We start from the raw sequence: 26,070 nt of genomic DNA, 5'->3' as shown, positions 1-26,070 counted from the left end.
AAAGAAAACTCTTTGAATGAGAAGGTGTGTCCAAACTTTTGGTCTGTACTGTATATATATATATTGTGGCAATGTGAACATTGAGGTGTTGTTTCCCCAGGTTCCAGTCCGGGACTTAGGGCATGCTCATGTCCAGGGATCCTATTTAATCCTGCTACTGGATCTTGGGTGTGTCTCACTCTGGGGAAGAGACTGTGTGCAGCAGAGGCCTGGGAAGGCTCTGTACAAGTGGGCTCAGCCGAGCTGGCTCAGGGGCCACGGGGCTAGGTATTAGCTTGAACTTTGGGGGACTCCGCGAGGTCTTGGAATCGACGGTCGCTAGGCCAGAGTCAGTAGGACTTCTGGGCCACAATCCCCCAAAAGGTACTGGACTTTGTTACAGTCTGGAAGTGCTGGATTGTTAGGCTGGGAAAAGCTGCATGTTCTTCCCGTGTGTGAACGGGGCTTTTAGTGAGGTAGGGAGTCCTCATGTTTAGTTAGAGCCCAGCCGGGCAGGTGTTTTATTTGTATTGTTTATTTTGGTTTTGCTGAGGTGCCAAATAAAAGCAATGTTTGCCCCCTACCCCTGTGGTTGAAGAAAGATCATTGTGAGAATGACCCCCGAATAAGAGACGATCCCTTACAATATATATAAAGAAAAAAGGCAGCACTCCAAGGTAGTGATGAAAAAAGTGGATGGTTTATTGACCCATCTAGCAGCAACAGTTTCAGCTCTCTCTATGGAGCCTTTGTCCAGCTCAATAACATGTGCATAGTGTCATATAGTCAAATATAAATAGTGCAAACAATTTACATCATCAGGGTCCATAATTAATTAAAAAATTGCTAAATAAATCACAAATAAAACATTGGGAGCATAATTCTTCTGTCTGATCATGATTGTATCAAAATTCATTACTAGTGATCCAAAGTGCATGACATGATAGAAAACAGTGACAGTGTTGGTATCCATACTTGATTGTCAATAAAAATATACAAGGTGCTCAGTAGGTGACAATAACAACTTGATTAAAACCTTAAATACATGTGGAGTCGTCACGTTCGGATGTGATGGCACCTGCTTGGCGTCCAGAAAAGCGGCCTGCGCATGCGCTGCTACTCGTGCTCTCGCGAGACACGAGAATGTACGTCAGGAGTATGGAAACCACATAAAAAATGTCCGCTTCCTCACTTGTAAGTAGGGCGCATGCTCATGCTCTTACAGGCCTGTGGGGGGGTGGAACAGCGGGGTGTCAAACCGCACTCCCTCACCTCCAGACTTGCCAGCATCCTCTGCATCCATGCCATCTCACAGGAGTGTATGGAGAACACCCAAGGGGCTGCTTGAAAGTGTCTCCCAACACCAATAAGGGCAGGGCATCAGGGTGTCATCTGTATGTGATCCCGGACTCCCCCCAAATTCAAGGGAGTAGCATGGAAAAAACTGGTCATCAGGGCAAAGTGCATAACATTCCTGTTTAAAATATAGCGGACAACCTTGTCACGAATCCGTCTCTTCCAAGTCACCAAAGGGGACAAAGGAGGCACAGAGTCAGAGACAATAGCTGTCCGCGAGCATGGTGCCCATTTAAGTGGTTTCCCAATCGAAAATATGCATAATACTGTAATCATGGATCGCCTGCATGATCCCTCCATTCCTCACCACGCGTGACTGTTCCTGATGTTTGAATCAATAATTGCTGTCCTAAGAAAAAGAAGACAATTAGAAAACATAGCACTTGTTGTTTTCCACAGGTGAAGGTACAGGTACCGTGTTTCCCCGAAAATAAGACATCCTCCGAAAATAAGACCTACTTCCAGTTTTGCCTCTCGCTGTAATATAAGGCATCCCCCCGAAAATAACACCTCCCCGATAATAAGGCCTCCCCGATAATAAGGCCCCCAAAGCTACTGTAAGGAGTCTGACTCCTCTGGACCGTAGCAGCGGGCGCCGCCGCGCAGCTCACTGATTGGCCACAGCGCAGCCAGAGCTGTTCAGGCAGTGCGAGGTCTCTTTAAATGAGAGAGCCCGCGCCGCCGCCAGGACAAGCTGCCGCCTGCTGCTCACTCTGCCCTGACTGAGTCTGGCTGACTCACAATTAGACAGTGAGTGAGTCGCGAAGGGCAGGAGTCGGGCACATTGTGTGGAATCTGGCCGGCACGGACACGGGGTGACTAAGGTAGGGGGGGGGGGGGATGTCTGATAAAGTGGTGGGGAATGTCTGGTGAAGGTGGGAGGGGGGGAGAGACTAAATAATCCACTGTCCGCTGGCACAGGGATCACTTAAAACATTACTTTTGGTTCCTTAACAAGTGGGAGGCACATATGCAAACTGTTGTAATTCCTGACCGTTCACCTGATTTGGATGTAAAGACCTTCAAATTAAAGCTGACAGTCTGCAGTTAAAGCACATCTTGTTTGTTTCATTTCAAATCCATTGTGGCGGTGTATAGAGCCAAACATGTTAGAATTGTGTCGATGCCCCAATATTTATGGGCCTGACTGTAAAAGGTGACAGGGACAAATCAATAAATAAATAACATGGGACGAGTCGCATGTTAGATATTGTCTGATTTTGATCATCTTACCCGAGATGGGGTGAACAAAAGAGTCACCTCGTAACATGAAAGTACAATTAACACAATTATAACAAGGATAACAACCCTTCCGGTAGAACCAAAATATGTCTCAGAAGTTACTTTAGACGAACCTATATCAGATTTGACAAGTCTGTCACCCAAATTGCGGTTTCTGCGATATGAGCATAAAGGCAGAGATTTGAACTCTTCAACATTCTTGAAATTACTGGTAAGAATTCTCCAGTGTTTTTTCTAAATGGCAGAGACGTTGCCACTGTTAGTGCTAAATTCTGATCAAATCTTTAGTCAAGGGCTTAATTTTTTCTAAATTAGCTTGAATAAGCTTTTTTGGGTATCCTCATGTCCGAAATTTGGACCCCATTTCATGCAGCCTTGTATCTGCCAGAGCTGTATCTTGTACAATCTTTTTGACCCTTGGCTAAATGGAAGCAATCTAATCATAGGTCTGGGGTGATGGCTTTCAAAACGTAATAAAGTATTTTATCTGTGGGCTTCACATATAAGTCAGTGACTAACCTATTCTTAAAAAATGCTGACCTGAGTGTCCAAAAACTGTATAGTTTCCCTAGAATGCGTCAAAGTAAATTTGACACTAGGGTCAATGGTGTTCAAAAAATTGTGGAACGCCATGAGGTCCTCTGCGGCGCCGATCCAAATCAGGAAAATGTCGTCTATGTAACGCCACCACCTCAGCACATGGCTGAAGTGGTGGCTCACATAGACGACAGACTCCTCAAGATGTGACATGTAAAGATTTGCATAGGTCAGCACCACATTGGACCCCATCGCTGTCCCACCTAATTGTAGAAAAAAAATCATCCTGAAATAAATAAATAAATTGCGTGTGAGTATGAATCTCAACAGAGCAATTAAAAATTGTTGGCAATCTGTGCTGTATTGTGTCCTCTGTAAATTCTCTTGTATTACCCGTATACCCAATTCATGTTCTATGGAAGTATATAAACTTACCACATCAAACGACGCCAATAGGGCCCCTAAGGGAATTTGTAAACTGTCTATCTTGGATAGAAAATCATTCGTATCTCTAATATAGGAACTAGCTGACATAGCAAATCGACGCAAAATTTTGTCAAGAAAGATGGCTGCATTACAGAACAAGGAATCTCTACCCGAGACTATAGGGCGCCCTGGAGGAGAGATCAACGACTTGTGGATCTTTGGCAGAGTATACAGTATGGGTGTAACTGGTTTATCACAATATAGAAAAGTGATTATCTTCTCATCAATAATGCCATCCTCTCTGGCTCTATTCAGTATATCCTTCAACTCTCTGAGTAACATGAACTTAGAATAATTATAGATTCTTTCATACACATTAGTGTCTGCTAACTGAAGTCTAGTCTCTTCCACATAGGATCTAGTGTCCATGACCACAACCCCACCACCTTTGTCAGCTGACTTGATGGTGAGGTTGTGGTCCGCAGCCAGATCTCGCAATGCCGTCATTTCTGCTGATGTCATGTTTGCAAATCCAAGTGGTTGTTGGAACGTCTCCTGTTTGAGTTTCTCAATATCGCGTTTGACCACGATACCAAAAGCCTCAATAGCAGGATGATTGATGACTGGGGAGAATTCACTTTTTAAAAATAAACCTATGATTTTCAAACATAACTCACTGGTTTGTGTAGTCTTAGTTAATGGTCTGTCCTTTTGATCCGCAAACCAGACTTTCAATTTAATTGCACGTAGAAATCTCTGAAGATCCATTTCTAGATTAAACCATTTTGTTGTGGTTACGGGGCAATAGGACAGACCTTTGTTCAATACAGATATCTGAGCAGCATTAAGATCAACAGAGGATATATTTACCACTATATCTTGCATCTCAAAGTCCTGGCCTTCTGGGGCTTCATATTATTCCCTTTTCCTCTGTTTGTGCTGTCGTTTCCCCCCTTGGCGTGTTGATGTCGTAGTGGGGTTAGAGTCCTCTCTGGAAGCTTTGGCGGTCTCTCTGGACAAATGACTCTGGGATTTCTTTGGTGTAGACGAAGTGGTAGATCCATATTTCTCTCCCCCTGTCTTCCGGTTCCTCCTTTCGTTCCCTTGCCAGTTGTATACATAGCCAGTAGTGTAATCATCCATATCTCTCATCTATTTGCGTAATTTCTTGCTTTGTAGATCACCTTAAAATTTTTCTAAATGGGACACACAATTGGATATATAGGTTTCAAAATCCTCAGCAGATAACACATTTTTAAACTTCTCTGTGATGTCATCTACATTGGCTTGTACTAAAGCTTTTTCTTTTTGTAGAAATTCCACGTTCAACAAAATGATGTCGAACGCATATTTATTCGATATTTGAACGAATCTCGCACAAAAGTCAGCATTGTTCAGGAATAAGTCCGGTCTTAGATGAGAGCGTATCCCTCTCGGAATCCTGTGTGAGAGGTGATATTCGCTCAAGGTGGCAAGATGCAGTTCCAAACTTATTAGACGTTTAGATTCATTTTCGAATCTCCTTTTGATATCAATAGCAGAAAAAGTGGATAAAAAGGTTACATCTCTCACCGAATTATGTAGTATTCTCTCCTCATCCTCCAGCGTATAGGAAAACACATCCGGGTCAACGCATCCGGTGGTATGATCCATGATTCAGGTGCTTGGCTTTTTATGGTCCAATATGTAGAAAAAGAAAAAAGCAGCACACATTAAATGCGGGTGCAAATCCTTATGGGGGCCTGCGACCAAATGCATATATAGAAAGAAAAAAGGCAAAGGTTGTCCACTATATTTTAAACAGGAATGTTATGCACTTTGCCCTGATGACCAGTTTTTTCCATGCTACTCCCTTGAATTTGGGGGGTGTTCCGGGATCACATACAGGTGATACCCTGATGCCCTGCCCTTATTGGTGTTGGGAGACACTTTCAAGCAGCCCCTTGGGTGTTCTCCATACACTCCTATGAGATGGCATGGATGCAGAGGATGCTGGCAAGTCTGGAGGTGAGGGAGTGCGGTTTGACACCCCGCTGTCCCCCCCCCCCCCACAGACACTCTGACATGGAGACTGATGATCACTCATGGGTCTTCCGTGTTCCTACCAGCGACTTCTGCATGAACTGTGGAGCTTTGATTTAATCATCTGTGTATCTCTGCACCTTCTCCACTGAAAAAAAGGGGCGTGCGTGCCGGCCTGTAAGGGCATGAGCATGCGCCCTACTTACAAGTGAGCAAGCGGCCATTTTTGTGTGCCATGTGGTTTCAGTACCCCTGACGTACATTCTTGTGTCTCGCGAGAGCACGAGTAGCGGCGCATGCGCAGGCCACTTTTCCGGACGCCAAGCAGGTTCCATTACGCCATCACAACCGAACATGACGACTCCACATGTTTTTAAGGTTTTAATCAAGTTGTTATTCTCACCTACTGAGCACCTCATATATTTTTATTGACAATCAAGTATGGATACCAACACTGTCACAGTTTTCTATCATGTCATGCACTTTGGATCACTAGTAATGAATTTTGATACAATCATGATCAGACAGATGAATTATGCTCCCAATGTTTTATTTGTGATTTATTTAGCAATTTATTAATGAATTATGGACCCTGATGATGTAAATTGTTTGCACTATTTATATATGACACTATGCACGTGTTATTCAGCTGGACAAAGGCTCCATAGAGAGAGCTGAAACGTTGCGGCTAGATGGGTCAATAAACCATCCACTTTTTTCATCACTACCTTGGAGTGCTGCCTTTTTTCTTTCTATATATGCATTTGGGACCTTGGTCGCAGGCCCCCATAAGGATTTGCACCTGCATTTAACGTGTGCTGCTTTTTTCTTTTTCTATTTACATATCTCTTATATATATTAAAATGAGTTTCTGTATGTCTGTTTGTCTGTCTATCTGTCTGTCTGGACATTCTTTATGCGTGACCAAATGACAGGACCGATCTTCACCAAATTTGGCACACAGGTACATCAGGTGTCCGGGAAGGTTTTAGACCTTTAGCTCTCTACGTACCGTTCCTGAGATATTCCCAAAAAGTGAGCCCCCCCCCCAAATACAAGCCTGCAAGTCTTTCTCTTCAAATCCCATCTGCCATAAACACAGTTTTACTCCAGGTTTCCATAACAACCCAGCCATTTTTCTTTACAGCTTAAAGGGGTGGGAGTAGATAGAGGGTATATGTTTCGTCAAAGTGACAGGTACCACGCCCCTTTTACACGCCCCCTTTTATATCGCTTGATACTATTTTATATCAAATTTATAGTGTTTGATATAAATAGTATTCGCCCCTATTAAAATTTATAGGGGGGCTATTAAAATTTATAGGGGGGCTATTAAAATTTATAGGGGGGCTATTAAAATTTATAGGTCACGCTATTAAAATTTATAGGGGGGCTATTAAAATTTATAGGGGCGCTATTAAAATTTATAGGGGGGCTATTAAAATTTATAGGGGGGGCTATTAAAATTTATAGGTCACGCTATTAAAATTTATAGGGGGGCTATTAAAATTTATAGGGGCGCTATTAAAATTTATAGGGGTGGCTATTAAAATTTATAGGGGGGGCTATTAAAATTTATAGGTCACGCTATTAAAATTTATAGGGCCCGCTATTAAAATGTATAGTGTCCGATATTTTAATATAAGAGTATTAAAAATCAAACGATGACAAATATAATTTGGTTAAAAAGCTTTATTCATTTTTCTTATTTGCAACATTCCTGTAGGGACAGACACGTTTGATTGTAATTACAGCATCGTATACATAACCGTTTCAGGCGTTTTGTTACAAATGATCTCACAATACGGTCATTTTTTCTAAAATCGTTAGTGAACATTTTTAACACATTTTCAAAAGATATTCCTTTAGCTAGACATTGCAAGATATAGATACAGTAATGGCCGCAGACCGTACTAACGGCGTCTTGTATTTGTCTGTTTTGATACCTTATAGTCTTAGAATTTTTATATAAAAACTGCATAAAGTCGCCCGGAAATATTTCATTTGCGGGGGATAAACCATAACTATAAAAAAAAATAGATATATAATTCGGGTATAATATAATTAAAACCCAATGCTTCCCCCGCTGATACGAATTATCCGTATTTACAATGTATGCTGCGGGCCGGTCGATGATTTTACCCCCCGGTAATAAATCACTCGGGAATACACCTTTAAATATGCGCCTGGCGTTAATATCAGCTTTAATAACACACGCAATTTCATAATTATTCATGTCTATTGAAAATCATATAATACCTCCCGCCGATTATTTATTTCAATAATATTTTCATGAACTGAATATACAATCATATTAATTGTGTTCGCAATCGGTTCGGCAAATCTAATTTCAGCTCGCAGATTGCCAGTTTTTACTAGAGAGAAATGACCGCCGGGTTCCTGATCCGGCGATAAATCAAAAGCGAACAAAGTGTAACCGTTCAAAAACTCGTGTCGATCAACGGATAAAGCGTTGTCGGCCTTGTGTTTCCCCGAAATATGTACTAGTGACATATATTCACGAACAGCTGATTCGTCTTGGAAGTTAGGTTGAAAAGGTTTTGCCGGGATCTGTTGACCATCCAAATATAAGGCTGCATAATTCACATTATAGTGGTTGAAGCACAAAGGGTTTCTTTGGTAACTCCCGGAAAATGATTCGTTATCCACAAACGCTAGTATTACTGTTTTTGGTAGGTTGCCGAGGAAAAGATTCTCGTGGTTACATATGCGTGTACCTGCGGGTACGCTATACACTTTAAGCGCTGCCCGATCGATCGAGTACTTTGCGTTAGCGGTTAGCAGAGCGCGACTGTGCCCGATTCTTACAGCGGGCGATACTTGTACTCTTTTGACAAACAAGGACGCGTGCTGGATTTGTACTTTAAAATGGGCCGCCTCGGCCGACATAAGGCAGAAAGTGTCTTTGTTTCTTGTCAATTTTATCTTTAGATCTAAACCGTTCAGTATTAACTTCGGTTGATTAAATATATCGGCGTAAATGGGTCCCATTAATTCAACACTCCTAGAGCGGGCTGAATACTTTGCTCGCTTGCTGAAGCCTTCATTACGCCCGTCGAGAACCCGGTCGTCATGATGGCCCGCTGTGTCTTTATAGAACAAACCGGCTGTAAATTGGGCCGCTAAAGTTTGTGAATTATAATTTATTAGGGACTCTATATACGCTCTATACGTATAAAGGTTGTCGCTTCTTGAAATCAACGTGTCGCCGAGCGTTATATCCAGCTGATTAAAAAGACTCGCTATAGGGTAGTTAATAAGGGCAACGCGGGATCCTTCTGGTATGGGTGTGTTATCAGGACTAACGATTTTGCAAACGACGTGTAACAATGTGTTATTAAGGTCGTAATAATATTCACCGCTGCCCGTGATGTAGAATTCCAAAGGGGCATTGTCAGTGATTGCTGCGATTGGCTGCACCTCCACATAAAGCGATTTTTCAATGCTTGTTTGAGTAGGGGGTATTTGAAAGATATCCAGCTCTGATTTGGCGTACTCGGCGGATGCGTCATGCACGAAAGCCATAGCGGTTGCCTAGAAGATGTCACTCGGTGAGCGACTTCTTGTTTTCTGGCGGCGACGTCTCTTAGGTTGTACTACTTTATTCATAAAAGCTGGTAAGACAATGGCAGCACGTTCACGTTTTCTTTTACGCGTTTTTTTACGTATTTGCACGACACCAGAGCCCTCCTGGTTCTGAGCCGACCTATTTATACGATCCATAAAGGCGGTCGAAGCCGTAGTGACAACGTCTTTAGCGATGTTACGGGCGGCTGTTTTCACATGGGGTTTTGCAAGCTCAATACCTTTCTTAAATAGGGGAACGACACGTCGGAACAGGCCCCGAAATAACCCGGCGAGTCCAGAACCATGCATGAATTCAGTACCGTGAAAGCCGTCCAAGCCATGACCGGCTTGCGTTATGTAATAATGCGTATAAGCGTCCGGGTCACCGTACACTCTCTGGGACAACATTTTAGTGTGTCGTCACCGCGCGCGGTCTAAAGTGTAATCGCACAATAGTCTTACCGTATTTGAATTTAACAGGTTTAGCCTGATCCGTCAGTATTGATATTGTAACCGTGTCAAAATGATGTTTACAAACTGGTATATAGTCCGGCCTGTGATACTTTTGTGTGACTATATCACCATTTTTGCCGCCTAACTCGACAGTTCTTAAAAGTTGTACATAACTATCGCCAACAAGTTGATGTTGGACGATATCGGAGCATACAAATAATGTGTAAAAACCGGCTTTAATATCGGAATTAATTTTTTTCTCTTTTGATGAAACTAGAGCGAGCCCCTTTATACCACCAACATTATGTTCTAAAACAGGTAAGCCTGGTCCTTTGTAGCGGAGAGTGATGTGCTCGGTGTCGACATTCTTGAGAAGCGGCGTTTTCGAATACCCCTGCAGCCCCAAAATATTCCCCAACTTCACACAAGGCATGAACTTGTAAGCTGGTGAATTCAGTACATAAACGGTTCGGTCAATATCGTCGTATCTTAGACGCAATTGATCGGGAGGTATTTTTATAGATTCAAGTTTGCTATTAATGGCTTTGATGAGATCGTGCATATTGGCGTAATAACCCGATTTAACAAAAAGCTCGCTGATTGGCTCGTCGCGCTGTGCGACGTAGAATACACCATCTCCGGGGCCAAAGGTTTCCCACGTATGTGGATACTGAATCTCCACTAAAGCTACTTCGTAAGGGCCGCGAAGATGCACCGCTTTTGCTAACTTAGTGGTGTAATCGGCTATGCTGTTTTCGGGATAAAGTTTGGCGGAGGCGTTGCAAGGTAGCGTGATAAAAAACGATCCGTCCTCCATAGTTTACAGACGCATCAACTGTTTTTCAGGTACCCAGGAGTTAAACTTGTCAGGGTAACCTATCCACTTTACAAAACACAACGTTTTACCCCGAGTTTTCTTCTTTTTCAGTATTTTTTCTATCCTGTAAACGCGTAGCTTGTCGAGAGTTACTTTTTGGACTTCTTCCGGGTAGAACGATCCTTCAATGAACTCATCGGCCAGGTCTTTCAGCTTATAAAGGGGTCTGAGGCCCCTAGTGTTTACAGCGTGAATTTTAAATATCTCGTCCGTATAGGTTTGTTCATAACCCTTTGTAAAAACACCCTTATAACGAACAATTCTGACGTGGTCACCTATTTTTAATACCTGTTTAACTTTTTTAATAGTATCGTAACACCCGTAGATATTTTTCCAAACGGTTAAAGAGTTCTCTTTTGTCACATCGACGGGGCGCCGCCTTATAGTTCTGTGGTATGTGTGGTTATAACTATACACCAAGTCTTGCAACTTGTCGATGTACCTGTACGTGTTTTGTTCTCTAAGATAGCGCCACATTTTAGTTTTAAGCGTTCTATTAAAACGCTCGACCAACGCTGCCTTAACAGCGTTTGTAGTTAAAAAATGATGTATTTTATAGGTTTCACAAAGACGCATCATAGGTTTGTTTATAAACTCACGGCCCCGATCAGTCTGTAGCTTTCGGGGAGTTCGACCGCTTAACTTAAATATCTGCTCAAAAGCGGTAGCCACGGTAGCCCCGGCCTTATTTGAAAGACACGCCACCCAGGCATATTTACAGTCATGTGAAAAAATTAGGACACCCTTTGAAAGCATGTGGTTTTTTGTAACATTTTTAATAAAAGGTTATTTCATCTCCGTTTCAACAATACAGAGAGATTAAAGTAATCCAACTAAACAAAGAAAACTGAAGAAAAGTCTTTTCAAGATCTTCTGTAAATGTCATTCTACAAAAATGCCTATTCTAACTGAGGAAAAAGATAGGACACCCTCACATGTATTCCCTCTTAAATTGGCTCAGATCTCACACAGGTATATCACACCAGGTGCACATAATTAGTAGATCGTTACTCTGCATGTTGAATGAGGCTTGCCCTATTTAAACCTCAGACATTTAGTTTGGTGTGCTCCTGACTGTTGAAGTGAGAGTGAGCACCATGGTGAGAGCAAAAGAGCTGTCAGAGGACTTCAGAAAAAAGATTGTAGCAGCCTATGAGTCTGGGAAGGGATTTAAAAAGATCTCAAAAGATTTTGAAATCAGCCATTCCACTGTCCGGAAGATAGTCTACAAGTGGAGGGCTTTCAAAACAACTGCCAACATGCCCAGGACTGGTCGCCCCAGCAAGTTCACCCCAAGAGCAGACCGCAAGATGCTAAAAGAGGTCTCCAAAAACCCTAAAGTGTCATCTCGAGAACTACAGCAGGCTCTGGCTACTGTTGATGTAGAAGTACATGCCTCTACAATCAGAAAGAGACTGTACAAGTTTAACTTGCATGGGAGGTGTGCAAGGAGGAAACCTTTGCTTTCCAAGAGAAACATCGAGGCCAGACTGACATTTGCCAAAGATAAAGTTGACAAAGACCAGGACTTCTGGAATAATGTTCTTTGGACAGATGAGTCCAAAATTGAATTATTTGGACACAACAGCAGAGGACATGTTTGGCGTAAACCAAACACAGCATTCCAAGAAAAGAACCTCATACCAACTGTGAAGCATGGAGGTGGAAGTGTCATGGTTTGGGGCTGCTTTGCTGCAGCAGGACCTGGTCAGCTCACCATCATAGAATCCACGATGAATTCTACTGTGTATCAGAAGGTGCTTGAAGAACATGTGAGACCATCAGTTAGAAAATTAAAGCTGAAGCGGAACTGGACCATGCAACATGACAATGACCCAAAACATACTAGTAAATCAACCAAAGATTGGCTGAAAAAGAAGAAATGGAGAGTCCTGGAATGGCCAAGTCAAAGTCCAGATTTGAATCCCATTGAGATGCTGTGGGGTGACTTGAAAAGGGCTGTACGTGCAAGAAACCCCTCAAACATCTCACAGCTGAAAAAGTTCTGCATTGAGGAGTGGGGTAAAATTTCCTCAGACCGATGTCGAAGACTGGTAGATGGCTACAAGAACCGTCTCACTGCAGTTATTTCAGCCAAAGGAGGTAACACTCGCTATTAGGGGCAAGGGTGTCCTATCTTTTTCCTCAGTTAGAATAGGCATTTTTGTAGAATGACATTTACAGAAGATCTTGAAAAGACTTTTCTTCAGTTTTCTTTGTTTAGTCGGATTACTTTAATCTCTCTGTATTGTTCAAACGGAGATGAAATAACCTTTTATTAAAAATGTTACAAAAAACCACATGCTTTCAAAGGGTGTCCTAATTTTTTCACATGACTGTAGATAGAATATCAACGACCGTCAGCAGGTATTTTACACCATTATTTTCTTTAGAAAAATCCATCATCGACACAAGATCTGCCTGCCATTGAGCATCTATATCAGACACCATAACCTTGTTTCTTGTAAAGGATTTTTTAACAGGCTTGTACAATGTGTAAGTATCCTCGTTACTCAACCAGTTTTTGACAGCGTCTTTTCTTATTCCAAATTTCCATACTTCTCTGAATAAGGCGTCAATGCCCCCATAAGAGCCGGCAGCTTTTGGCGTGTAGTACTGTTTTCGCAATATTTTGCTTTTTGCTGTCATTTTAGCGGTATTTTAAACAGCGTCTACTCAACAACACGTCCTAACTGTTTATACAATTTTAAATACTCAAGCTATTATATTTATTGTAAAAAGAAAAAACTGAATACATTTTTATTTTAAACAGTTTATGTATGGTAAAATAAACATTATAAGACATTACACACAAATACATTTTATATACATACAAAGTAAAAATTTATGTAAAACAAATAAAAACATTATAAGATGTTTAATACAAACAAAATTTATATACAATCGCCAAAGTAAGAAAATTTACAACGTTAACCAAGCAGCTTGCAACAAGGGCGATAGCCTCTTTTTAGGTAGTAATGAGCCACGCGGCGATACAGTAGATGATCTTAATAACCCCGGGGGTGTAAAAGGGCTTCGAGCAACGTCAAAGGGCTCACTCAGCGACCGCTTTTTCAAATTATCGAAAAGTTCTCTTGTTCTTGTATTACCGATAACAGTTGAAGGTGCGTTCAGCTGTGCGATAGTCTCCATAAAATAGTCCCAACCGTGCGGTTTAATATTAGGCAAGCCGTGACTCTGGGTAGCTGTTCGAATCAGGTCAATAATGTTGGATCCAGGCACAGTTTGTTCTTTGTAAATGAACTCACCCATAGCGTTCCAGTACGGCTTATTACCAGAGCGGTACAGTTTACTTAACAATAGTTCGGCATTTTTTCTATAACGTGTGTTAATACTGTCAAGTATCTCGTTAGTATCGGGGCTGCTCGAGGTTGCATTTGGCAATTGTTGTTGCTCGGTTTGCGGCTGTGTAATCAGGGTTATACCAGGCATTTCGTTACCGGATTGTTTGTTGAGCATTAAGTACCTCTGTAACACGACGGTGTAGCTCTTAATTTTTGCATCATCTGAAAGGTCATTTCTGTGGAGTATTTCGCTAATCTCAGCATCTAAGCGCCGTATGGCTGTTTGGCGTATATCTATTGAATCTACGGAGGTATTTTTAAGCCTGTCCATTTCATTTTTGGAAACCAGGAACATTTTCTCTGCATACTGCATTATGAACCACCGGCTGTATTAGCTATCAGGCTAGTGATTAAAGGTATAGCAAAGCCTAGCAAAGCTCCTATAAAACCGCCGCTCTGGTTCACAATGCGCTTCTTTCCTTTAATGGAGTACTTTTTATCGCTTAATTTCTTTATAGCCCTACGCCATTTTTTCAATATATTTTTTTGACGCTCTTTAAGGGGGATCTTTCCTTTAAGGATGTTGAGCGCTATCTCGCCAATAGCCGATATCAAATCATTACTGGCGTTACGTAATATTGATTTGCGGGCCTTCAGATTTGTTTTGACTAATGCTTTTAAAAGGTCCCAATTACGCCGGATCCTGTTCGACATCCTTACAGCACCAGCGCAACTAACAAAAATAACCGTAAAGATGTGAGATACCGCATTTTAGAGCTTCTGTTTGCACACATAAGCTACAGGCAGATCTGGCGGGAATAGACCGGTTCTGAGTCGCAGGTCCTCAGGCGTGTCAGATCTTAAATCTACAAGTAAATAACCGTAAGGCTTGTGTGTAGCATCTTCAAAAGCTTCTAAAAAGAAACGTGTTTTACCGGGGTACATCTGCCGAGCCAACGTAATAACCTGTAATTTATCACGAGGGTTCTTAAAAAGGACCATGTATTTAGTGTTTAAATTTATGGTTCGGCTTTTCTTACCCTGACAAAAAACGTTTTGAACGAGATACATAATGCTCAAATTTCTGTGGTGTACGTATTTGGTGAATGCGTTTTGTATTTCAAGATTTTCACAAGCCGCCTCCATAAGATCATCAACAACCGCCAAATTTACCTTGTCCGTTGGAAATAGATCAGCGTCTGTAAAATTTTGCGGGACCCCCTCGATAAACCTGATATTTGTAAACAAACGGGTTAGTTCATCATACAATTTCTGCCAACAGGCGTAAAACCAAATGACATTATCAGGTTTGTGCGACATTAACGTATCCTTGTGCATTAATATATTTTTAACAAAAAAACTCTTTCCGGAATTTGAAGGTCCTGCTAGAATACACGAAAAAGGGTGTTGAAATTGTGCAGTCATGTTTAATAGCCAAAAGGCAGCGTTGTAAAGTCAATCGTCAGCTGTCTCTTTGTGTAGACGCACTTTTGCGTTTTACGTAATGGTCTTGTCTCTATGGTCAACCGCTTCCTATTTCTGAAAATGCCGTCTTGCTCGATACCTATTGTTTTCTGCGTCTCGGGGTCGTTGTTGTGTGAGTAATCCAACACAAGGTCTTTTAAACTGTCAAAATTAACAAGCCGTGTGTTAGCGACATTGAGTGTTATACCCTTAACCTTCAATACGGTTTTCCCGTTGTTAAGTTTGTAGCCGTAAGTCTTTGGGCCGGCGGATACAAACTCGGTAATGTGGGCATCGTCGGGTATTTCACTAGTTAGTTCACCGAGAAAATCACCCAAGGTTGGCGTCCAGTCAGACCCCTTACTCACGAATATGACGGAGTCTGTGTCGTGATAAAGGAAAACAGGTATTAAAAATAGGTGACCACGTCAGAATTGTTCGTTATAAGGGTGTTTTTACAAAGGGTTATGAACAAACCTATACGGACGAGATATTTAAAATTCACGCTGTAAACACTAGGGGCCTCAGACCCCTTTATAAGCTGAAAGACCTGGCCGATGAGTTCATTGAAGGATCGTTCTACCCGGAAGAAGTCCAAAAAGTAACTCTCGACAAGCTACGCGTTTACAGGATAGAAAAAATACTGAAAAAGAAGAAAACTCGGGGTAAAACGTTGTGTTTTGTAAAGTGGATAGGTTACCCTGACAAGTTTAACTCCTGGGTACCTGAAAAACAGTTGATGCGTCTGTAAACTATGGAGGACGGATCGTTTTTTATCACGCTACCTTGCAACGCCTCCGCCAAACTTTATCCCGAAAACAGCATAGCCGATTACACCACTAAGTTAGCAAAAGCGGTGCATCTTCGCGGCCCTTACGAAGTAGCTTTAGTGGAGATTCAGTATCCACATACGTGGGAAACCTTTGGCCCCGGAGATGGTGTATTCTACGTCGCACAGCGCGACGAGCCAATCAGCGAGCTTTTTGTTAAATCGGGTTATTACGCCAATATGCACGATCTCATCAAAGCCATTAATAGCAAACTTGAATCTATAAAAATACCTCCCGATCAATTGCGTCTAAGATACGACGATATTGACCGAACCGTTTATGTACTGAATTCACCAGCTTACAAGTTCATGCCTTGTGTGAAGTTGGGGAATATTTTGGGGCTGCAGGGGTATTCGAAAACGCCGCTTCTCAAGAATGTCGACACCGAGCACATCACTCTCCGCTACAAAGGACCAGGCTTACCTGTTTTAGAACATAATGTTGGTGGTATAAAGGGGCTCGCTCTAGTTTCATCAAAAGAGAAAAAAATTAATTCCGATATTAAAGCCGGTTTTTACACATTATTTGTATGCTCCGATATCGTCCAACATCAACTTGTTGGCGATAGTTATGTACAACTTTTAAGAACTGTCGAGTTAGGCGGCAAAAATGGTGATATAGTCACACAAAAGTATCACAGGCCGGACTATATACCAGTTTGTAAACATCATTTTGACACGGTTACAATATCAATACTGACGGATCAGGCTAAACCTGTTAAATTCAAATACGGTAAGACTATTGTGCGATTACACTTTAGACCGCGCGCGGTGACGACACACTAAAATGTTGTCCCAGAGAGTGTACGGTGACCCGGACGCTTATACGCATTATTACATAACGCAAGCCGGTCATGGCTTGGACGGCTTTCACGGTACTGAATTCATGCATGGTTCTGGACTCGCCGGGTTATTTCGGGGCCTGTTCCGACGTGTCGTTCCCCTATTTAAGAAAGGTATTGAGCTTGCAAAACCCCATGTGAAAACAGCCGCCCGTAACATCGCTAAAGACGTTGTCACTACGGCTTCGACCGCCTTTATGGATCGTATAAATAGGTCGGCTCAGAACCAGGAGGGCTCTGGTGTCGTGCAAATACGTAAAAAAACGCGTAAAAGAAAACGTGAACGTGCTGCCATTGTCTTACCAGCTTTTATGAATAAAGTAGTACAACCTAAGAGACGTCGCCGCCAGAAAACAAGAAGTCGCTCACCGAGTGACATCTTCTAGGCAACCGCTATGGCTTTCGTGCATGACGCATCCGCCGAGTACGCCAAATCAGAGCTGGATATCTTTCAAATACCCCCTACTCAAACAAGCATTGAAAAATCGCTTTATGTGGAGGTGCAGCCAATCGCAGCAATCACTGACAATGCCCCTTTGGAATTCTACATCACGGGCAGCGGTGAATATTATTACGACCTTAATAACACATTGTTACACGTCGTTTGCAAAATCGTTAGTCCTGATAACACACCCATACCAGAAGGATCCCGCGTTGCCCTTATTAACTACCCTATAGCGAGTCTTTTTAATCAGCTGGATATAACGCTCGGCGACACGTTGATTTCAAGAAGCGACAACCTTTATACGTATAGAGCGTATATAGAGTCCCTAATAAATTATAATTCACAAACTTTAGCGGCCCAATTTACAGCCGGTTTGTTCTATAAAGACACAGCGGGCCATCATGACGACCGGGTTCTCGACGGGCGTAATGAAGGCTTCAGCAAGCGAGCAAAGTATTCAGCCCGCTCTAGGAGTGTTGAATTAATGGGACCCATTTACGCCGATATATTTAATCAACCGAAGTTAATACTGAACGGTTTAGATCTAAAGATAAAATTGACAAGAAACAAAGACACTTTCTGCCTTATGTCGGCCGAGGCGGCCCATTTTAAAGTACAAATCCAGCACGCGTCCTTGTTTGTCAAAAGAGTACAAGTATCGCCCGCTGTAAGAATCGGGCACAGTCGCGCTCTGCTAACCGCTAACGCAAAGTACTCGATCGATCGGGCAGCGCTTAAAGTGTATAGCGTACCCGCAGGTACACGCATATGTAACCACGAGAATCTTTTCCTCGGCAACCTACCAAAAACAGTAATACTAGCGTTTGTGGATAACGAAATCATTTTCCGGGAGTTACCAAAGAAACCCTTTGTGCTTCAACCACTATAATGTGAATTATGCAGCCTTATATTTGGATGGTCAACAGATCCCGGCAAAACCTTTTCAACCTAACTTCCAAGACGAATCAGCTGTTCGTGAATATATGTCACTAGTACATATTTCGGGGAAACACAAGGCCGACAACGCTTTATCCGTTGATCGACACGAGTTTTTGAACGGTTACACTTTGTTCGCTTTTGATTTATCGCCGGATCAGGAACCCGGCGGTCATTTCTCTCTAGTAAAAACTGGCAATCTGCGAGCTGAAATTAGATTTGCCGAACCGATTGCGAACACAATTAATATGATTGTATATTCAGTTCATGAAAATATTATTGAAATAAATAATCGGCGGGAGGTATTATATGATTTTCAATAGACATGAATAATTATGAAATTGCGTGTGTTATTAAAGCTGATATTAACGCCAGGCGCATATTTAAAGGTGTATTCCCGAGTGATTTATTACCGGGGGGGTAAAATCATCGACCGGCCCGCAGCATACATTGTAAATACGGATAATTCGTATCAGCGGGGGAAGCATTGGGTTTTAATTATATTATACCCGAATTATATATCTATTTTTTTTGATAGTTATGGTTTATCCCCCGCAAATGAAATATTTCCGGGCGACTTTATGCAGTTTTTATATAAAAATTCTAAGACTATAAGGTATCAAAACAGACAAATACAAGACGCCGTTAGTACGGTCTGCGGCCATTACTGTATCTATATCTTGCAATGTCTAGCTAAAGGAATATCTTTTGAAAATGTGTTAAAAATGTTCACTAACGATTTTAGAAAAAATGACCGTATTGTGAGATCATTTGTAACAAAACGCCTGAAACGGTTATGTATACGATGCTGTAATTACAATCAAACGTGTCTGTCCCTACAGGAATGTTGCAAATAAGAAAAATGAATAAAGCTTTTTAACCAAATTATATTTGTCATCGTTTGATTTTTAATACTCTTATATTAAAATATCGGACACTATACATTTTAATAGCGGGCCCTATAAATTTTAATAGCGTGACCTATAAATTTTAATAGCCCCCCCTATAAATTTTAATAGCCACCCCTATAAATTTTAATAGCGCCCCTATAAATTTTAATAGCCCCCCTATAAATTTTAATAGCGTGACCTATAAATTTTAATAGCCCCCCCTATAAATTTTAATAGCCCCCCTATAAATTTTAATAGCGCCCCTATAAATTTTAATAGCCCCCCTATAAATTTTAATAGCGTGACCTATAAATTTTAATAGCCCCCCTATAAATTTTAATAGCCCCCCTATAAATTTTAATAGCCCCCCTATAAATTTTAATAGGGGCGAATACTATTTATATCAAACACTATAAATTTGATATAAAATAGTATCAAGCGATATAAAAGGGGGCGTGTAAAAGGGGCGTGGTACCTGTCACTTTGACGAAACATATACCCTCTATCTACTGGTGGGTACTGGGGAGGTCAATGTTTTTAAAGGGGCGGGCACAGTGAAGGTCATTGTTTTTAAAGGTGCGGGCACAGTGGAGTTCACGGTTATTAAAGGGGCGGGCACACTGGAGGTCACTGTTACTAAATGGGCGGGCTCTATGAAGGTCCCTGTTAAAGGGGCGGTCACTGTGAAAGTCACTGTTAAAGAGGCTGTCACTTTGAAAGTCACTGTTAAAGGGGTGGCCACTGTGAAAGTCACTGTTAAAGGGGCGGTCACTGTAAGTCACTGTTAAAAGGGCGGTGACTAAAAGTCACTGTTAATGGGGCGGTCACTATGAAAGTCACTTTTAAAATAGTGGCCAATGTGAAAGTCACTGTTAAAGGGACGGTCTCTGTGAAAGTCACTGTTAAAGGGGCAGTCACTGTTAAAGTCACTGTTAAAGGGGCGGTCACTGTGAAAGTCACTGTTAAATGGGCGGGCACTGTGAAGGTCACTGTTAAATGGGCAGGCACTATTAAAGGGGTGGGCACTGTGAAGTTCATTGTTAAAGAAGAAGGCACTGTGGAGGTCAATGTTAAAGGGGCAGCCACTGTGGAAGTCAATGTTAAAGGGGCTGTCACTTTGAAAGTCACTGTTAAAGGGGCAGTCACTGTAAGTCACTGTTACAGGGGCGGTGATTGAAAGTCACTGTTAATGGGGCGGTCACTATGAAAGTCACTTTTAAAAGGGTGGCCACTGTGAAAGTCACTGTTAAAGGGGCGGTCTCTGTGAAAGTAACTGTTAAAGGGGCAGGCACTGTGAAGGTCACTGTTAAATGGGCAGGCACTATTAAAGGGGCGGGCACTGTGAAGTTCATTGTTAAAGGGGAAGGTACTGTGGAGGTCAATGTTAAAGGGGCGGCCACTGTGGAAGTCAATGTTAAAGGGGCGGGCACTCTGGAGGTCATTGTCAAAGGGGCGGGAACTGTAGAGGTCACTGTTATGGGGGAAACTCGATATATTTTTACGACACACGGAAACATAAAATGAAATAGATTAAATATACCCGTGCAAAGCCGGTTCCTTCTGCCAGTATTATATAAAGCTGAGTTTATGTGTGTGTGTATCTATGTCCGCTCAAGGAATCCGCACCGTCGCATTTACAATCACGAAATTTGCCACACAGGTACATCAGATGTCTGAGAATGTTTTAGCTCTCTAGAACGTACCATGCCTGAGATATTCCCCAAAAATGCATCAGCCAATAGAAGCTTGGTCACATAATCCTTATCAGCCAATAGAAGCTCACAGGCCGTTAGTCTCCACATACACACAGTTTTACTCCAGGTTTCCATAACAATCCAGCATTTTTCTTCACTGCTGTAGGTGATCTTTAAAGGAAAACTGTCACCACGATAATCGCTATTGAAGTAAAGCCATGGCCTCATTTCAAGATGTGCCTTTGTTCCTGCAATAGATGTTTTTATCCTCTGAAAATCCAGTTTATTTTGTATGCAAATGTGCCAGTAAGGTGCCCAGAGGGGCGTCACTCTTGCAGGAAGGAGCCCAGATGCGCCCCGCTGCCACAATGTGTCCACCTTCAAAAGATGAACTAAAACACCACCCCCAGGTCACGCTAAGCCACGCCCCTGATCTGTTTAGGTCACGCCCCCTCCCACTCCTCAGCCGACAGAGATTGAAAAAATAAAGTTAAAAATCAACTTCTAGGTCCCACTAAGTCATGCCTCGATCTGGTTAGACCATGCCCCCTCCTACTCCTCAGCGGACAGGGATTGAAAAAGTGAAGTTAAAAATCTACTTCTGTCAGCTGCAGGGGTGGAATGGACGGTAGCTTTCTCCCTGCAGCTCACACTCAGACAGCACTGTGCTGCTGTCTTAGAGTGAGCGGTTCAAAAGGACATCCTTGTGTCCGTCCAGGCCCTGCGCCAGATGGAGGACAGGGAGTCTGAAAGCAGGACTGTCTGGCCTAAAACTAGACCTCTGGCCACCCTAGGGGCAGGCTGCTGTGGAGGTCAGAGTTAAGGGGATGGTCCGCTATGGAGGTCAGTGTTAAGGAGCAGATTGCTGTAAAGGCCTCTGTTAAGGGGCGGGCCCCTATGGAGGTCACTGTCAAGGGGGTGGTGTGCTGTGAAACTCACTGTTAAAGGGGAAGGCTGCTGTAAAGGTCAAAGTTAAGAGAGTGGACTGCTGTGGAGATCCAATTTTAAGGGACGGGTCACTGTTAAGGGGGCGGGGTGCTGTAGATGTCACTGTAATAGTGGATAGTGTTGATATCTTTTAACGACACACACAAGCATTAAATTAAATAGATTAAATCTACCCGAGCGAAGTTGGGTCCTTCAGCTAGTATATATACAGTATATATATATATATATCTTATATATATAAAAATAAGTTATGTCTTTCTGTCTAGACATCTGTCTGTCTGTCTGGACGTTCTTTATGCGCGACCAAATGACTGAACCGATCTTCACCAAATTTGGCACACAGGTACATCAGGTGTCCGGGAAGGTTTTAGACTGGGTTTCAGCTCTCTAGGACTTACTGAGATGTTCCTGAGATATTCCTAAAAAATTACCTGCATTAGCCAATAGAAGCCAGCAAGCCTTTCATTTCAATCAGAACTGCCATTTACACGTTCACATGTCCCTTATTAGCCAATAGAAGCTCGCAGGTCCTACTCCAGGTTTGCATAACAACTGATCACAGGTTTTAGCAGTTCACAGGTCCTTAAATATTAATGTTATATGACGTATGATGTCACACCTACACTGTCACTGTCGAAGTCCCTGTAAAAGGGGCGGGCACTGTGGATATCACTGTTAAAGGGGCGGCCAATATGAAGGTCACTGTTAAAGGGGTGGTCAATGTTAAAGGGGCGGGCACTGTGGAGGTCACTATTAAAGGGGCAGGCACTGTGGAGGTCACTGTTAAAGGGGCAGGCACTGTGGAGGTCACTGTTCAAGGGGCAGACACTGTGGAGGTCACTGTTCAAGGGGAGGGCACTGTGGAGGTCACTGTTAAAGGAGTGAGCACTGTGGAAGTTACTGTTAAAGGGGCGGGCAATGTGAAGGTAACTGTTAAAGGGGCGGCCACTATGAAAGTCACTGTTAAAGGGGTGGTCAATTTTAAAGGGGCAGGCACTGTGGAGGTCACTGTTAAAGGGGTGGTCAATGTTAAAGGGGCGGGCACTGTGGAGGTCACTGTTAAAAGGGCGGGCACTGTGGAGGTCACTGTTAAAGGGGCGGACACTGTAAAGGTCACTTTTAAAGGGGCGGACACTGTAAAGGTCACTGTTAAAGGGGCGAGCACTGTGGAAGTTACTGTTAAAGGGGCAGGCACTGTGATGGTTACTGTTAAAGGGGCGGCCACTATGAAGGTCACTGTTAAAGGGGTGGTCAATGTTAAAGATGCGGGCATTGTGGAGGTCACTGTTAAAGGGGCGGGCACTGTGGAGGTCACTGTTAAAGGGGCAGGCACTGTGGAGGTCACTGTTAAAGGGGCGGGTACTGTGAAAATCACTGCTAAAGGGGCAGGCTCTGCGGAGGTCACTGTTAAAGGGGCGGGAACTGTGGAAGTCACTATTAAAGGGCTAGGCACTGTGGAGGTCAATGTTAAAGGAGCGGCCACTTTCACGGTCAATGTTAAAGGGGAGGCCACTATGGAGGTCACTGTTAAAGGGGCAGGCACTGTGAAGATCACTGTTAAAGGGGCGGGCACTGTGGAGGTCATTGTTAAAGGGGCGGGTACTGTAGAGGTCACTGTCATAGGGGAAGCTGTTGATATCTTTTTACAACACACGGAAACATAGAATGAAATAGATGAAATATACCTGTGTGAAGCCGGGTCCTTCTGCTAGTACAGGGAGTGCAGAATTATTAGGCAAATGAGTATTTTGACCACATCATCCTCTTTATGCATGTTGTCTTACTCCAAGCTGTATAGGCTCGAACGCCTACTACCAATTAAGCATATTAGGTGATGTGCATCTCTGTAATGAGAAGGGGTGTGGTCTAATGACATCAACACCCTATATCAGGTGTGCATAATTATTAGGCAACTTCCTTTCCTTTGGCAAAATGGGTCAAAAGAAGGACTTGACAGGCTCAGAAAAGTCAAAAATAGTGAGATATCTTGCAGAGGGATGCAGCACTCTTAAAATTGCAAAGCTTCTGAAGCGTGATCATCGAACAATCAAGCGTTTCATTCAAAATAGTCAACAGGGTCGCAAGAAGCGTGTGGAAAAACCAAGGCACAAAATAACTGCCCATGAACTGAGAAAAGTCAAGCGTGCAGCTGCCAAGATGCCACTTGCCACCAGTTTGGCCATATTTCAGAGCTGCAACATCACTGGAGTGCCCAAAAGCACAAGGTGTGCAATACTCAGAGACATGGTCAAGGTAAGAAAGGCTGAAAGACGACCACCACTGAACAAGACACACAAGCTGAAACGTCAAGACTGGGCCAAGAAATATCTCAAGACTGATTTTTCTAAGGTTTTATAGACTGATGAAATGAGAGTGAGTCTTGATGGGCCAGATGGATGGGCCCGTGGCTGGATTGGTAAAGGGCAGAGAGCTCCAGGCCGACTCAGACGCCAGCAAGGTGGAGGTGGAGTACTGGTTTGGGCTGGTATCATCAAAGATGAGCTTGTGGGGCCTTTTCGGGTTGAGGATGGAGTCAAGCTCAACTCCCAGTCCTACTGCCAGTTTCTGGAAGACACCTTCTTCAAGCAGTGGTACAGGAAGAAGTCTGCATCCTTCAAGAAAAACATGATTTTCATGCAGGACAATGCTCCATCACACGCGTCCAAGTACTCCACAGCGTGGCTGGCAAGAAAGGGTATAAAAGAAGAAAATCTAATGACATGGCCTCCTTGTTCACCTGATCTGAACCCCATTGAGAACCTGTGGTCCATCATCAAATGTGAGATTTACAGGGAGGGAAAACAGTACACCTCTCTGAACAGTGTCTGGGAGGCTGTGGTTGCTGCTGCACGCAATGTTGATGGTGAACAGATCAAAACACTGACAGAATCCATGGATGGCAGGCTTTTGAGTGTCCTTGCAAAGAAAGGTGGCTATATTGGTCACTGATTTGTTTTTGTTTTGTTTTTGAATGTCAGAAATGTATATTTGTGAATGTTGAGATGTTATATTGGTTTCACTGGTAAAAATAAATAATTGAAATGGGTATATATTTGTTTTTTGTTAAGTTGCCTAATAATTATGCACAGCAATAGTCACCTGCACACACAGATATCCCCCTAAAATAGCTAAAACTAAAAACAAACTAAAAACTACTTCCAAAAATATTAAGCTTTGATATTAATGAGTTTTTTGGGTTCATTGAGAACATGGTTGTTGTTCAATAATAAAATTAATCCTCAAAAATACAACTTGCCTAATAATTCTGCACTCCCTGTATATATACAAATATATACACACGTATGGAGGAAATAATAAATTCTTCCCTTCAGCCTCTGACAGTTTATATATTATATAATTTTGGAGTCATTTATACATCATTTTCATAAAATGCACACACATACACGGTACATACAGCTATAGACACCCACACATCTGAACACATACTGCACATTTGTAATACATGTAAATATAGCTTATTTCTCTCTCTCTCCCTCTCTCTCTATGTATACACTGTATACAGGCTTGCAGGGCCGGCGTTAGGGGGGGCAACCTGGGCAATTGCCCAGGGCCCCCATCGTCTAAGGGGCCCCCTCTTTTAGTGCTGCTGTTCAGCTGAACGTCCCTGGAAGCCAGCGGGTGGACAGCTGAACAGCTGCACTTTAAACTGCAATGTCGCGGCCAGCTAATTAACCATGCAGGAGCGAGGGACGGGCCGCAGGGACAGTGAGGCATGCTGTAGTGCGGGGTGGGCAGCAGGGACAGTGAGGCATGCTGTAGTGCAGGGTGGGTGGCAGGGACAGTGAGGCATGCTGTAGTGCAATGTGGGTGGCAGGGGCAGCGAGGCATGCTGTAGTGTGAGGCAGGGTGGGTGGCGGCAGTGAGGCATGCTGCAGTGCAGGGTGGTTGGCAGGGACAGTGAGGCATGCTGGAGTACAGGGTAGGTGACAGGGGCAGCGAGGCATGCTGTAGTGTGAAGCTGTCACGACCCTCGGTCTTGGTCGTGACTCCTTGGGAGCCGCATGCGGTTGCTCGCGTTTTGGAGTTTGTCAACCGCAGCTGGGGGCACTTAGTGGTTGCCTCAGGTGCGGTTGTCGCGGACAAGTCATGCGTGCGGTTGCCCTTGGCAACGTGTTTTATATGTGTGCACATTCCCTGGTGTCCACAGGGTTTGAGTTGTATGCACTTCCCCTTTTAGTTGCTGTCCTCCCTTCCATTGGTGTTGGAAGGGTTAATC

Source organism: Bufo gargarizans, chromosome 8 (genome assembly GCF_014858855.1).
Source record: "Bufo gargarizans isolate SCDJY-AF-19 chromosome 8, ASM1485885v1, whole genome shotgun sequence".
Lineage (NCBI taxonomy): Eukaryota > Metazoa > Chordata > Amphibia > Anura > Bufonidae > Bufo > Bufo gargarizans.
This window is presented reverse-complemented; position numbering follows the sequence as displayed.